The sequence below is a fragment of the Tinamus guttatus genome, unplaced genomic scaffold (assembly GCF_059628265.1).
Source record: "Tinamus guttatus ecotype Peru unplaced genomic scaffold, ASM5962826v1 Tinamus_guttatus_pri_ptg000030l, whole genome shotgun sequence".
In the NCBI taxonomy this organism is placed as follows: domain Eukaryota; kingdom Metazoa; phylum Chordata; class Aves; order Tinamiformes; family Tinamidae; genus Tinamus; species Tinamus guttatus.
This window is the reverse complement of record NW_028288564.1, coordinates 2,363,057-2,376,148: the sequence shown is the minus strand read 5'-3', so window position 1 is coordinate 2,376,148 and position 13,092 is coordinate 2,363,057. Positions and strand designations below refer to the sequence as shown.

At 41.7% G+C, this 13,092-nt stretch overlaps 1 protein-coding gene across 1 annotated transcript in view; it reads left to right on the top strand.

Annotated features, from left to right (window-relative positions):
- Positions 1–1,635: 1,635 nt before the first annotated feature.
- The window catches only part of EDAR (ectodysplasin A receptor), a 68,351-nt gene continuing 56,894 nt past the window's right edge, over positions 1,636–13,092 (top strand). The window contains exon 1 of the mRNA XM_088529987.1: positions 1,636–1,648. The gene's annotated coding sequence lies outside the window, so the exon portion shown is untranslated. The remainder of the gene's footprint in view (positions 1,649–13,092) is intronic.

Here is a 13,092-nt window from a genome sequence, read left to right as displayed (position 1 = left end):
AAACTCATTCATAGTTTACTCCATCATTTTCGGTTAACCTGCCCTGCCTTGCCCTGCCCTGCTATTCCCACCTTCATCCTTGTCTCTTACCTTAACTCAGCAAGGAACTAAATTCACAAATGATTCACTTGTTACTAAGGGAAGGGCAGCCAGTCTTAGCCATGTTTTGTCTATATTGCCATGGTGCCAGCCATAAGTTTTTCTTCTCTACAGATCAGAAGGAAGCTACTTGTAAAGTATCTCTGTGGCCATTCTTTGAAAACCAGAATTGAATATCCTTCTTAATAAAATAAAAATACATCCACTTATAATTTAATGCTGATTCACAACATGGGATTTGATATGTGTTAGATAAGAATACATACTCTCTCATTTTCAATACATGCTTTTGCCAACAGCATGGTCAGCTGAGACCATGAAAGAACTGGATATACCAGAATTCAGACTTTATGATTCTTGTATATCAACACTGCTTCAAGTTATCATTTGAGAAATAATTTTCAATGATCCACCAAGTACTGCCAACTCCTTATACTAGATATTGGATGCTCACAGAAGTAGTTATAATGCCGAAGCATTTCCTCTTTATGATCTCTGAGCAGACTGTATCAGTAGCATGCAAGCCATTTGTGGTTTTATTATCATTAATTTCCACTTCAATGCTAAATAATGCTCTCTAAGGTGGTTATTTCACATTTCATGATTTTAGGGAATGCCATATTTGAAGAAATGCAGGCATACCCTCAAGGAGAGTTAGCTGATAGTCAGAATTTGCAGTCCTTAGAAAACATCAATGTTCCATTTCTGTTCTTCTTTGGAAAAAAAAAAGTCAATATTTCAGAAAGATAGTTATGACATGTTTTCAATTTACAACTGCCACACTATTGCAGTCTTTCCTTTAGAATTGTTTAGAAGTCAAACAAAGTGATATCTGCCACAGTGAGTGAGGTAGTGTCCAGAGTGAAACCTATATGGAGTCACTGTTATTGGGGGGGGAAATTCCCTGCAGATAAAGGTATTCAATCAGAATGGTTTGGCTTTGATAATAAGCTAATTCAATCAGAAAATATCCAGCTCATTTGCTCTGTTCCTGAGACTGTTCCAGAAATATCCTTCTGTTCCATGTCCCAGGGCTTGGTTCCCCTTCTCTATGATAAAGCTGATAAATTATATATATATATATATATATTTCCTAATAATGAATAAAATCTAAACTCATTGGAAATCGAGAAATAAAATCGCTTAGAGGATGATAGCCCTGCCTAAGATTGCTTGGCTTTTCCCGATCCTACGGTCCGCCTCTAGGTGGGGTAGGCGAGTTTCCACAGAGAGGAAGCCCCTCTCCTGCATTCACTGGAGTTCCTAAACTTTCACGGTCGAGAGCAAGCAGGAAAAGCAAAGTTCTTGGGAAGTTCCTCGGAGACTGCTAAGGGAGCGCGGGGCTGGCAGCTGGGGTTTTTCCTGTGTTGGAGCGCACTGGGATAGAGCTGGGGACATTCATGACAAGGGCTGCAAGAAGAGGGCACCACCGCTGGCTCTGCCTGGTCCTTGGCACCTGTGGAACCTGGCAAAGCACTTGCCCCAAGTCCCGTCCCTACAGGCGGACCTCTGCTCTGGATTTCGGTAGTGGCAAGTCCTTCTGCACAAGGTAGGTGCATGGGGAGGGCACTTGCTCTCCTTTCCAAAAGCGGTATTGGGTCTGACACGGGAGCAGCTCCGTCACCGGGCAGTCCCTGAAGGATGTTACTGGCAATCTTGTATTTTTTAAGCTTTGTTTGAACAAGAGCTACTGTTCAGTGAGTTCCTTTGCTCCTGGCATTAAAGCTAAAGAACTGTTTGTTCTTGTTGTTTTTCCTGTAAAGGCTAGAAAGTACAGAATTCCTGGTGGTGTCTTTGATTAAAAGCTAATGTTTCCTTACACTGAACGTGTTTTAGACATATGAAAAACACTGATGTTCTGATCAGTTCACAAGCTCTAGTAGAAATGTTTGGCCCAGCAGACGCTTTCATGTGGTGGAAGTACGTATTTCATGGAGGGTTTGCTGGTCTAGTTTTGTTTTAGCATTGCAAATAGCTTGCCTGTGCGTTTTATACTGTTACTATAGATAGGAAATAAAGACGGATACTGTCGCAGCATCCGTAGTGCTGAGGCTCACTTGTGTGCGTGTGAATACATGTTTGCGGCATGCTGCTTTTTATCTTCCACGCTGCCGCAATCCAGCTGTGAAAGAGCATGGTAGGACTGAGATCCAGAGAGGAAAGCCAGCTGCAGGTTGCACCCCGGGCTGTCGCGCTCGCAGTAACGCCATGCACCCGCTCCACGCAGTGTGGCATGCCCTGGCACATGCGTCTGGCATTTGGAAATGCCCATCCCTGCTCCCTGTGTGGAAACAGAGAGCTCAGACAGGTCTGCCAAACTCATTCCAACAGTGAAGTGGTCTGTGTGAGCCTTGCATGGCTACAGACTGTGAGTGGTACTGAGCTAGTTATTTTCAGTTGCTGCTGCCATGACTACGGTGTTGATACACTAGAAAAAAAAAGGCATCTAGAGGATAAATGTGTTTTCATTTTTGCAGCCCCTGACTCTTTAGATCTTACAGGCAGGGGCACCGGGTACCACTTCTGCTCTGTGTCCCATGGGATAGGGATGAGATCCTCATCTAGTGTTACAGCACCAAGGGTGCTAGTGATTGACGCCGGCTTGGGGCACCACCCAAAACCTCTTTATATGCCTAAAGCTACAAAGAAGGGACCTCCAGCTGCTGTTCACTGGAATGGATAGGCCTATGGCTATATTGCTGCTTCCCTACAAAAGAGGAGGGAGCTAATATTGTACACTGCAGTTTTGAAGGAAATGTTTTGGACAAATGATAGAAAGGTTTCCCATCTCTAGGAGAAAAATCATGGGAGATAACAAATTTTAAAAGGATTTTTTTCAAATTTCCCTTTTCTCAAAGTAGCATAAGACCCCATGACTATAAGCAGGATTATTCGGTTCTTTGTCTTTTCTGTCGCAAATGTCTAAGACATAGAAAATCAAAAGAAACCAAAGTTTATGCATTCTCTACTGAAGAGCAAAAACCAATAAGAAATTAATTTTTAAATTAAATTAAATGAAAATGAGGACATGAAGGAGATATGCTATTTTCATCATCAGTCAATTTGGCTATACACTGCTCAGTAGGAACAATTTTGTCCTCAGGTAAGATACCATAACTCTAGCTTCCCTGGAGCTGTCTGATAAGGGTTAAGCTGTCATCAAAACTTAGCCCAGTTATTTTTATTTGCAGGGTACAAAAACATTGTGCTACTGTTCATAATAACATAGCCTGAGATCAACAAAGAATTCAGATGAGAATGTGCCCAGAAAAAGCCAGCATGTTTTTGGGGAGTAAATAGATAGCTTTTACAGAAAACTGTTTCCATAAATGGGAAATTTTCATCTATTACACAGAGACAAAAACACGTGATGCTTTATTTTTTCCTGTGTGATCATGAGGTGCTTGTTTTCAAGAGACTGTGCTGAATTGTATGCAGTGGAAATCACCCCACTGAAAATGTGGCACTGATCGTATGATTGTACCATTCCTCTGAAAATGGCTTCATGTGAAACATGGCAGCTTTGCATGTAAGGGTGACATTTCTTGAAGGCCTGGCATATTTAGGCACAGTGTACTGTCTCTATTTGAACCTATACAGCCTTGTTAGTCTAATGGTCCAAGTCTCAGTTTTCAAAAAACAGCAGCATAAGCTTTTGAAGCTAAGATTAATATTAAGATAATGTTTTTCTCATGCTGTCATCAGTGGAGGAATTCCCCTCTAATATCCTCAATAAAATTGTTTCCTTTAACCATGCTATGATGGAACTGAGCTTCAGATCATATCTATGCTATTGCTTCTCTCTGCTAAAAAAGATAGATAAATTGCAACATGAGCTACTGCCTATAGCTGCATAAACCAGTAAGTCTCATCATGACCGTGCCCTGCATGAGTCAAGCACGAGGAGTTGATGAAGATCAGCCCCTTGATCCATTAGCGTCATAGACATCCCACCTCTCCTTCTGGGTCTTTCTCCAAACTCAGCTTTGCTTCTTTCTGGTGCCCTCCTGACCCTCAAAACCAAGTATTCCTGAGCCCAGTGTTCTCCTGAGGTCTCCAAAAGATAAAGAGGTGCCCTTTTTGATCCAACAGTTCCTGGGGCAGGAGCTCTTGGCAATCAAAGCACTTCCTTCCTAACAGGTAGAAGTGAATAGTTGGAGCAGAAACAGAAAAGCTTTCTTGCCATTTATATTTCAAGGAGATAAGTCTCTGTAAAGGCTTAGATATTACTGAAAAAGGATGGAACTGTGACATTTATGACTGTCCAATTTTTGCAAATGTTGCTAACGTAGGCTGACAGCCACAGGACAGGAAAAGTCATTGGCCACACTCTTCACGGAGAGTGATGAACCTGTCTTAATCCTGTAGAGAAATAGGACATCCAAATACTATTATTTGGGGTGCATTCAACTTATTCTTTTGTCTAATTTCTCATGCAAAGATGTATCCAATTCTATAAAAAAACAAACTCAGATTGGGCCTCTTTAGTCAATGGCAAAGCTCCCACAAGAATGGTGTGCCCCACTCTTGCTGGTTCTATGGCAATAACTGTTGGTCAAACACTGCTTCCCAAACCATGTTAACTTGGATAGCACACATTTCTTTTGACTTGATGTGACTTAGACTTTTCAGTTTCTTCCCACCAGGGAAATCAGAACAAAAGTAGATGGGACATTATTTTCAAATTTAAAGGGGTCCATTAGAAGCAAAAGTAGAGATGACAGCAAAGACTGATTTAAAGCATTACCTGCTGTTATCTTGCAAAAAAGTTAAAGCTTTGTCGATGGATTTTCTTGCTGAACTGATGCTAGTGATTGCTGGGTTTGAACTGTCAAGAGTGGTATTCTAAGAAGATAATCCATAATGTTTAAACTCTGAGTCATCCACCAAGAATGTAGCAACAGGTTTTATACTACCACATTACCATAATGGCTGACCATCTGCACTGTAAAATCAATAGCAAAATCCCCAGTGGATTTCATAGTGTTTCTAGCATTTATTCTTTTTCAAACTCACTTCTGCAGAGCAGAGATTTTTTTGAATTGATGCTTTAGATTCTGCTCATTTCCTTTTTGCAGAGAGAGAGGTTGGTAAGGTTGTATGTGGCAAAGGGACTCCCAGAGCTGTGTCAATTTTAAAGGAGAAAGGCTTCTCTTCAAGGGGTTGATGTTATCCCACTCCCTGCTTCACAAGACACCTCTGGTGGTATCTGAGGTGGCCCTGCTACACACACGTGGTTAGGAGGATCTTGATGAACCTCCTCTCCAGGTGCCTGGCCAACTAGTCTGATTCTAGATGTATGTGGAGTGAACCATATTTTGGGGATGTCAGCTCGGAATGGTCCATGGCCACTGAGGATATGGGGAGGATCAATAAACGTTTATAGTGTTTGACTTTACTAGGCTATGACATCATGAAACGTTGATAGACCTGAGATCCCTTTGATCTTAAAGGCCAAAATCAACCTCAGTGCAAGCTGGCAGGATCCAACCTTCCAAACCAATCTTCAGTGAGAAATGTAATTCATTGAGGGAACATGTCATGTAAAGATATATGAGCTCTGGCATCTCTCTGGTGAGCAAAACCTGATGGATCCACATCCCCAAAGATTATGATGGTGAGCCTTTGATTGATTAGGACTTTATGACTAGGACATGATACTTCAAAACTTAACTGAATCGAAGTTCTGGCCAGCTCTTTGGTAAGAAGGAAATCTGGAAAGATTCACTTTTTTTTTTTTCCTACCTGCCCTGTGTATGAAGGCTGTTAGACCAGCCTTTATTCTGTGTTCAACAGGACCTGGCCAGTATATTTGGCCAGGAACCAAAGCAAAAACATACAGCCAAGTATTGAATGAGCTTTAAATTCTGCCAGTGTATCCACCTCTTCCTTCTGATAGATCACAAAGAAAAGCTACTGAATGTCAGTTAAGCCCAACAAAATCATAACCTGATTAAATATCAGGGGTGTTCTTCTAGTGGTAAGTAAGAAGTATTAATAATTCAGGATTAGATATTCAGAGCAGCCCAGACTGGAAGAATTTATTACTGTGACGTACCCCATTTCTCTCTCTCAACTGTATATGTAATCCGCCACTTGGAAAAGCATGAGGAGGTGGAAGAGATGTGATTATTAATAGTTGATAAATTGGAGTTTTACAGAAATTGGCTCCTGTCACTGTAAAGAAGGAGATGAAAAAGCTTCTAGATCACACATCTTGGTGGAGAAATACATACAAAAATATGATGAACAAAACAGAACAGAACAGATCGAAGGATAAAAGTGTCAGAATCTGTTAAACTACCTGTATAGGGCCTGGGTAGGAACTATGAAACAGACTGTATCTTCAAACATGGAACCTAATTTTGCTGTTTATATTAATTACCACCTCAAAGTAAAACATTTATTCATTTTGGAGTCAACAAAAAACTTTAAAGACTTGCTATGTACCCCAGAGGAAGAGATTTATTCAGTGCTGAGTACTTTAAAAAAAAAGAGAGAGAGAGAAAGAAAGAAAAAGAAGAAAAATCAAACCGATCAACCAAAAAAAAAATAAAAAAGGGAAAAAAGAGAAGTCTGGGGATGTATTCTATTCTCTTCTTGTCACCTGCGATTTTGCCATTTCTTTTCTTGGTGGGTAGCTGAAGTCAATGAGCTAGACACATTTTTGTATTTCCAAAAATAGGAGAGGGTGATCCGGGGCTGCCCTGCCTTCGCTGACCCCTTCCGTGGTGGCAAGTGAGGCAGCGCCGCTCTCAGCTGGCGGCCGGTTTCTTTCTGAGTGTCTTCCACCTGCGCAGCAGCCATGGCTGAACGGCTTGTGAACTCGCCTCCGAGCTGCAGGACTTCATGGGCTAGCGAATTCGCGTGAACCGAGGCTTGCGTGAACTTTGGCAGTTCGAGAGAGGATTCGTGAAGCGTTCAGTTGTGCCAGCTGCGGGAGGGCAGTAATTTCCAAGAGAGGGGCAGGGCACACAGCTGAGGGCACTATTTCAGCTGTCACCATCTGATCCACCACCAAATGTGAGTGTCAGCACCCTCCACAAGAGACAAAAGCAGAACCATGTATCCGAGCTTTGTGGGGTGCACATTTATTTCATTATACTCAAATATTTCCTCATGATTGGCCTCATCTCTTTAAATTTTCCACACAGAAATATAGCATGTGCTAGCAAATTGCCAGTTGGAGGGATATATTTTTTTGTGCATATGTAGATCCAGTTTATTTCTTTGGGCCATACGATACAAAGGAAAAATCCATTGTTCTTTCCTTGCTCTTCGTTTTCAAAAATTACCAGTTCTCATAAGCAGACCAAAACAGATAACAGATGGCATTGGCTAGCAACAAGGAAACCTAGATGCAAATCCACTATGGTATATGAAGAGTTTCTCTGATGTGGCAGGGTTGTGTTTTCTATCATGGTTTCTAACTGGTTGTGAGAAAAGCCCTGCACTAGCGGTTTGCGGTATTTAATTGAATGCGAAAGGTGCAAACAGTTCAGCTGGTGACCAAATGACAACATTGGTAATAAATAAATTAATAAATATGCAGAGGCTTTCTCCACTTCCCAGTGAAGCCATTAGGAGACTTTATAATAACCTCAGTGGCTATTTGAATGGGATGCATATGCCCATATCTGATTTCCATCCAAGGTCCAGAGGTACACATGCTATGTCGACAGAGAAGAAAGAAAAGAGGCTTGTCCACAAATGCTTTCCTGGCCCAAAAAGGCAGAGCTTTTCACAGAAACCCGACACAGCCAAGCTTGCAGCTCCAGAGAGCCTGCTGGTTGTGCCGTACTCCAGTTGGACATTGCCCCACTGGCCTTGGGAACAGGCAGGAGCCGAAGGGGAACTCTATCCCTAGAAGTGGTTTCCTTGTGGCACAGTGGAGCAAGGTGGGTGCTGGTGGATCCCTCTGTCCTCCCTCCTACTCTTCATCCATGGCCAAGGTGAGCCTGGGGGCTGCCACCTAGTGATCCTTGCATTGAACTAGGAGCCACTGTGCGGTTGAACTACAGGGTTTTTTTGTGCAACATAGGGCACTTGGACCCTGTATAAAATTGCTTTTAATTTACCTTAAGTGGAAGTCGAACTAAACCAACAGAGATCTCTCTCGTGCAAACACCTCTGTATTGGGGAACGCCTGAAGTGTACTTTGAAGAGGTACCAAAGCTGCCCCTGGGGATACAGCATGTGGGTTAAGGCACATCCACATGTCAATGAGACATTTGGTTGCAAATTGATGACTGTATAGATTTTCCACTCACCCTTGCCCCCTGTGTTGCTTCTACCAAGACAGCTTTTAAATTTCACACTTCAGAGTGGTTAAAAACAACACAGAATAAAATAAACCAAAATTCCACCGGTTTCTCTTTTCCTCAAGGGTGCGTGTCTCCTTGTCGTAATTGTCCTAGTGTTGCCAGCAGGTCAAGGAAGGTGATCCTCCTCCTCTGCTCAGCTCTGGTGCAGTCGCACCTGGGGTACTGTGTGCAGCTCTCGGCTCCCCAGAACAAGAAGGACACTGAGCTTCTAGAAAGGGTCCAGTGGAGAGCCACGAAGATAGTTAAGGGACTGGACCATCTGTCTTATGAGGAAAGACTAAGTAAGCCGGGCCTGTTCAGTCTGGAGAAGAGAAGGCTGAGAGGCGATTTGATTGACATGTTCAAGTACCTAAGGGGCCCCTGACAAGGCCAGGCTCTTCTCCGTGGTGGCCGGTGACAGGACAAGGGATAACGGGTGTAAGTTGAAACACAGGAAGTTTAATCTCAATATGTGGAAGAACTTCTTTACTGGGATTGTGACAGAGCCCTGGAACAGGTTGCCCAGAGAGGTTGTGGAGTCTCCTTCTCTGGAGATCTTCCAAACCCGCCTGGATGCCACCCTGTGCCATGTGCTCTAGGTGTCCCTGCTGGAGTAGGGGCATTGGACTAGATGATCTCTAGAGGTCCCTTCCAACCTCTACCATTCTGTGATTGTGTGATTCTGTGAAATGGATATTGGATTCACCTCCAGGAAGCAGAATAACTAGGTGGGAATCTGAGCAACTGAAAAGTCTAGGTGTGATATCTCAGGCTGGTGAGACTACAGTTGCGTATTTTTCTCCTGCAGAAATGGTTGCTTGCCAAACGTCCCATATGAGGAAGGGAATTTGCCACTTGTGCTACGGAGCCCTACGATATTGGGCTTATATACATATATGGCAACAGAAAGACAAATGAACTCAGAATGACAGAGTAATTTCTAATATTTACTCTTTCGCCTCTTCCTTCAGTGCCTGTACAAACACATCCCTGGCAGTGGACGAGGCCTTGCCTTGCTGGTAGAACGATGTGGTTAAGTTCTCGCTGTCTTTTCTATAGAATGAGTTTTTTGATGGGATGCCAATAAAAGTCTAGCAGAAATTTGAGTGAGCTCGCACAGCTTGCTCACTTCTTGATGCACCACTCAACAGCAATGTGCCTGTCCAGTGCCATAACCGGCAAAATACTTCACTCTGTCTCCCACACAACATCAAGCCTACACCTACAGAGAGCATTGTTTTTCCTCATAATTTGAGAAATATATAATTTTTTTCTTTGAATTGCTTCATAATTTGCCTTCTACACTCAAGTAAATTTGTCACCGAGTTCAATGAGATTTGCCCACGCAAGGAGCAAAGGCCCTGTCCCCTTGGGAGTATCTAAATCTTTTTCTAGTAATTTGTCTGCTAAGTTGACAGATTTCCTTATTATAGCACTGAAAACAGGAACCTTACTGTCTTCCAACAGAAATGACTTTACATATTTTATGAAGCTGAGCCAAAGGCACTGCTCTTGTTAGCTGGAGTTGGTGGCTGTTTAGTTGATCTGGACATGGGAATTATCTACTTCCCCTTCCTCTTTTTTTGTTTCTGTTAATGAAGGCTTCATACCTGCCTAAAATACATGACTGTATTTTTCCCTTCAGGTTATGTTATCAGAAGCTTTGAGTTGGGGGTGGGGGTAAAAAAAGTTCACTTATGAAGTAAGATTAAAGCAATTAAAGGCTAAGGCTCATATTTAATTTTCCCTTGTAGATGCAATTTTTCATGCAGTGACAGCATCAAACCTTTTTAAGTTTTATAGCTATTTCACGTTTGGCAGAAACAACAGGAAACCATCTGTAGCAAAGCAGGATTGTTGTAAGCATACTATTCAGTAATGAAAAAAAGATTAAAAGAAAACACTGTTATCTGTACGTGATTGCTTTGAAGGCGTAAGGAGCAGGATGCTTGCATTTGCCCATCTAGCTACTAGCATCATAAAAATGTTCTAGAAGAAGCAATAGTCTCCAGAAGTTGTTTATTTCAGCAGAAAGAACAAGTCCAGTAGAAAATCTGAAATATATTCTGACTTCTGATTTCTTGCTGAGATTTCCATGATGAACGTAGACATGCATGCACAGAGGAGACTTGTGTATTTGTTCTTTATTTGCTGCATTTTATATGCTGAAAGGAGACTCCCAGACTGACAGAATGCATTTTTGCTGTTTGTGGGTGGCAAATACTGTTGCATTCTTTTTGCTGAAACTTAGTTTGTTAAGTTTATTGTATTCAGATCTGAAGATACAATTTTTCTAGAGGTGCTAATGACAGCCAATACCTTTGAAGACCATGGTCAGTCCTGTAAAGTTGTCATATTTAAAGCGTTCACAAACTTCTTTTCACGGCAAAACACTCATCAGCAAATGTCTGTTCAACAAAGTGAAAGAATTTTATTTTTCAGATGCAGTCTAAAAATTTAGCCTGAGTCTTTTTCTCAAAAATGCTGAAATTTTGCCTACTGGATGAGAAACAAATCAACCTTTTTGTAATTTCACTGTCACTGGCAGTGTTCCACCTGTTAATAATCAGATCTGGGTTTAGGTTAGTATTTTGCTGTGCAAAAGTCAAAATATGTCAGTGATATCTTCTCGTTATTAATGTCTTAAATTATAGCCAGACACCCTGTTTTTCCAGTTTTCAAGGCAAGTTATGAAGGCTCTTTTTCAAGCGCTGAACTGATGAGACATTAAAGGTTTCTTTTTCACATAGTTTGGCTGTTGGGTTGCTCCTTTCACTCACACCTGCCCCTTGACTTAGAAATCAGCTCCACCTCTCCAGTATCAAGCCTTGAATTTACATAGACACAAAGAAAGTGTGGAAGGCTAAACAGCTCATGCAGTCCTTAAGATGGGAATGCAAGAAGAACAAAGCAGCACAATGGTAAGAGAAATCTCACCATACTCTACCTTTCTGCGAGACTGGCTAACCAGGGCTTTCCCATAGGAGGGAGTTGTGCTGAGGGTGCCACAGGATTAGTTATTTCATGTAGCGCTACTGGCAGAGACTAAGCGGGAAACTGTGAGCAAATCACAGTTCTAGACATGAGTCAGGTTTTGAACTTGTGGTTTGTAATGGTGAAAAAGTCTTTGTAAAACATCACCATTTGAGTCTGTGACTGGAAATGCTGAGCTTATACCTGGTAAACCTACTGTCATCTTTAGAAGTTAACCTTTGCTTTCACCAAAATGTTCAAAGTCTAGCTCAATTTCATGTGTTTCTTTCTTGCAGTGTAGCCCAGGTGTGCTTCTGGTTTAGATTATTTTAATAACCTTTCCAAAGTACTCTGGATTATTAATTCAGTAGGTCCTTCCTAATTACACAATCATCCCTGAAGAATTTCAGAGATGTACATAGGAAGTGGCAAAGTAATTGCTTGAAAAACTGTGTATGTGACAAAAGGCAAGAAGAAAAGAACTGGAGTGACATATATGTGTGCAACATAAAATAGGTATCTTTTTGTAGATAAGCCTGGCTATTTCTTCTGGAATTTTAAAACACAGAAGTGAAGAAAATGCTAGTTAAGTGTTTGGATTTGCTTTGTTCTTTTAGAAATTTCTGTTCATCTCTTTTAAAATGAGTTTGTTTGAAAGACTTATATAGAAATATTTGAGATGCTCCCTGGGTCCTGATGTCACAGACACTTTCTCCATTTCTTTTAACAAACTACTGAAACTCTGCTTTTGTTTGCCATTGTTATGGCAAAACTGCCAAGGCTTTCTCCGGATAAGAAAAAAAAAAAAAAAGGAACAATTACTGCATAGGCTATAAAACCCATATTAGTTTAGTCAACAAGAATGAAAAAGAAAGGTGTTTGCAAAGTCAAGTGTAAAGGCAGTCCAATTTGGACTAACAGTCGAATTTCACAGATAGCAAAGCTGCTATCTGTGGTATTTTCCCTATTGTTACCAACATCAGTTAGATAATTTCACAAATGCTGCATTCAGACATTTTAGCTGCATGGATGTGCTCATTTTTGCAGAACGTACGAAAGTTGGTTAACAGTTAACAGTATTTTCATTGTTTTCCATAATACAGATGAAACGCTTCTCTTTAATCACAGAAGAGCAATTAGAGATGGGTGTGTGTAAAGGGTGTAGAATAACAGGCACTCTCTGAAGCTTTGATTCAGGAGCTCTCTGAGGTTAGAAGCAGGCGCTTGCTTTTAGGTCATCCTGTGTTAACTCCTCAGAGGGCCACAGAGACCTGCCACTCTGCAAGCTGAAGTCTAAAATGTAGATCCTTGCAAGCCTTGCTCACCTGCCCCTTCACCCCAGAGGTGCCTACATTCCTTAACACCCACGTTTCCATCACCGAGTTCCTTGCGTGCCTAAACGTGTGCTTCCGGACATGCTTTACCGGGTCTGTGCTGTGCTGAATGAATAGACCTGCACCACACACACAAGTCTTGCTACTGCTACTAGCCGCGCTTTTAGTCAGTAACTAGGGAACTCGGGTTGGATTAGGGGAGATCTGGACTCAGTTTGTCCCTCTCCTTGAAGGAACTTTAACTATTTCTTCCACAGTAGTGCCCCCGGCCCAAATTTTGTGTGTTCTTGAGTAAGTGTCTTTATATCCTTCTTTATTTTTCAATTGTTACATTTTCCTCAGCATAAGTGACTATTTGAAGAGCAAAAGAAAAATATTGCCAT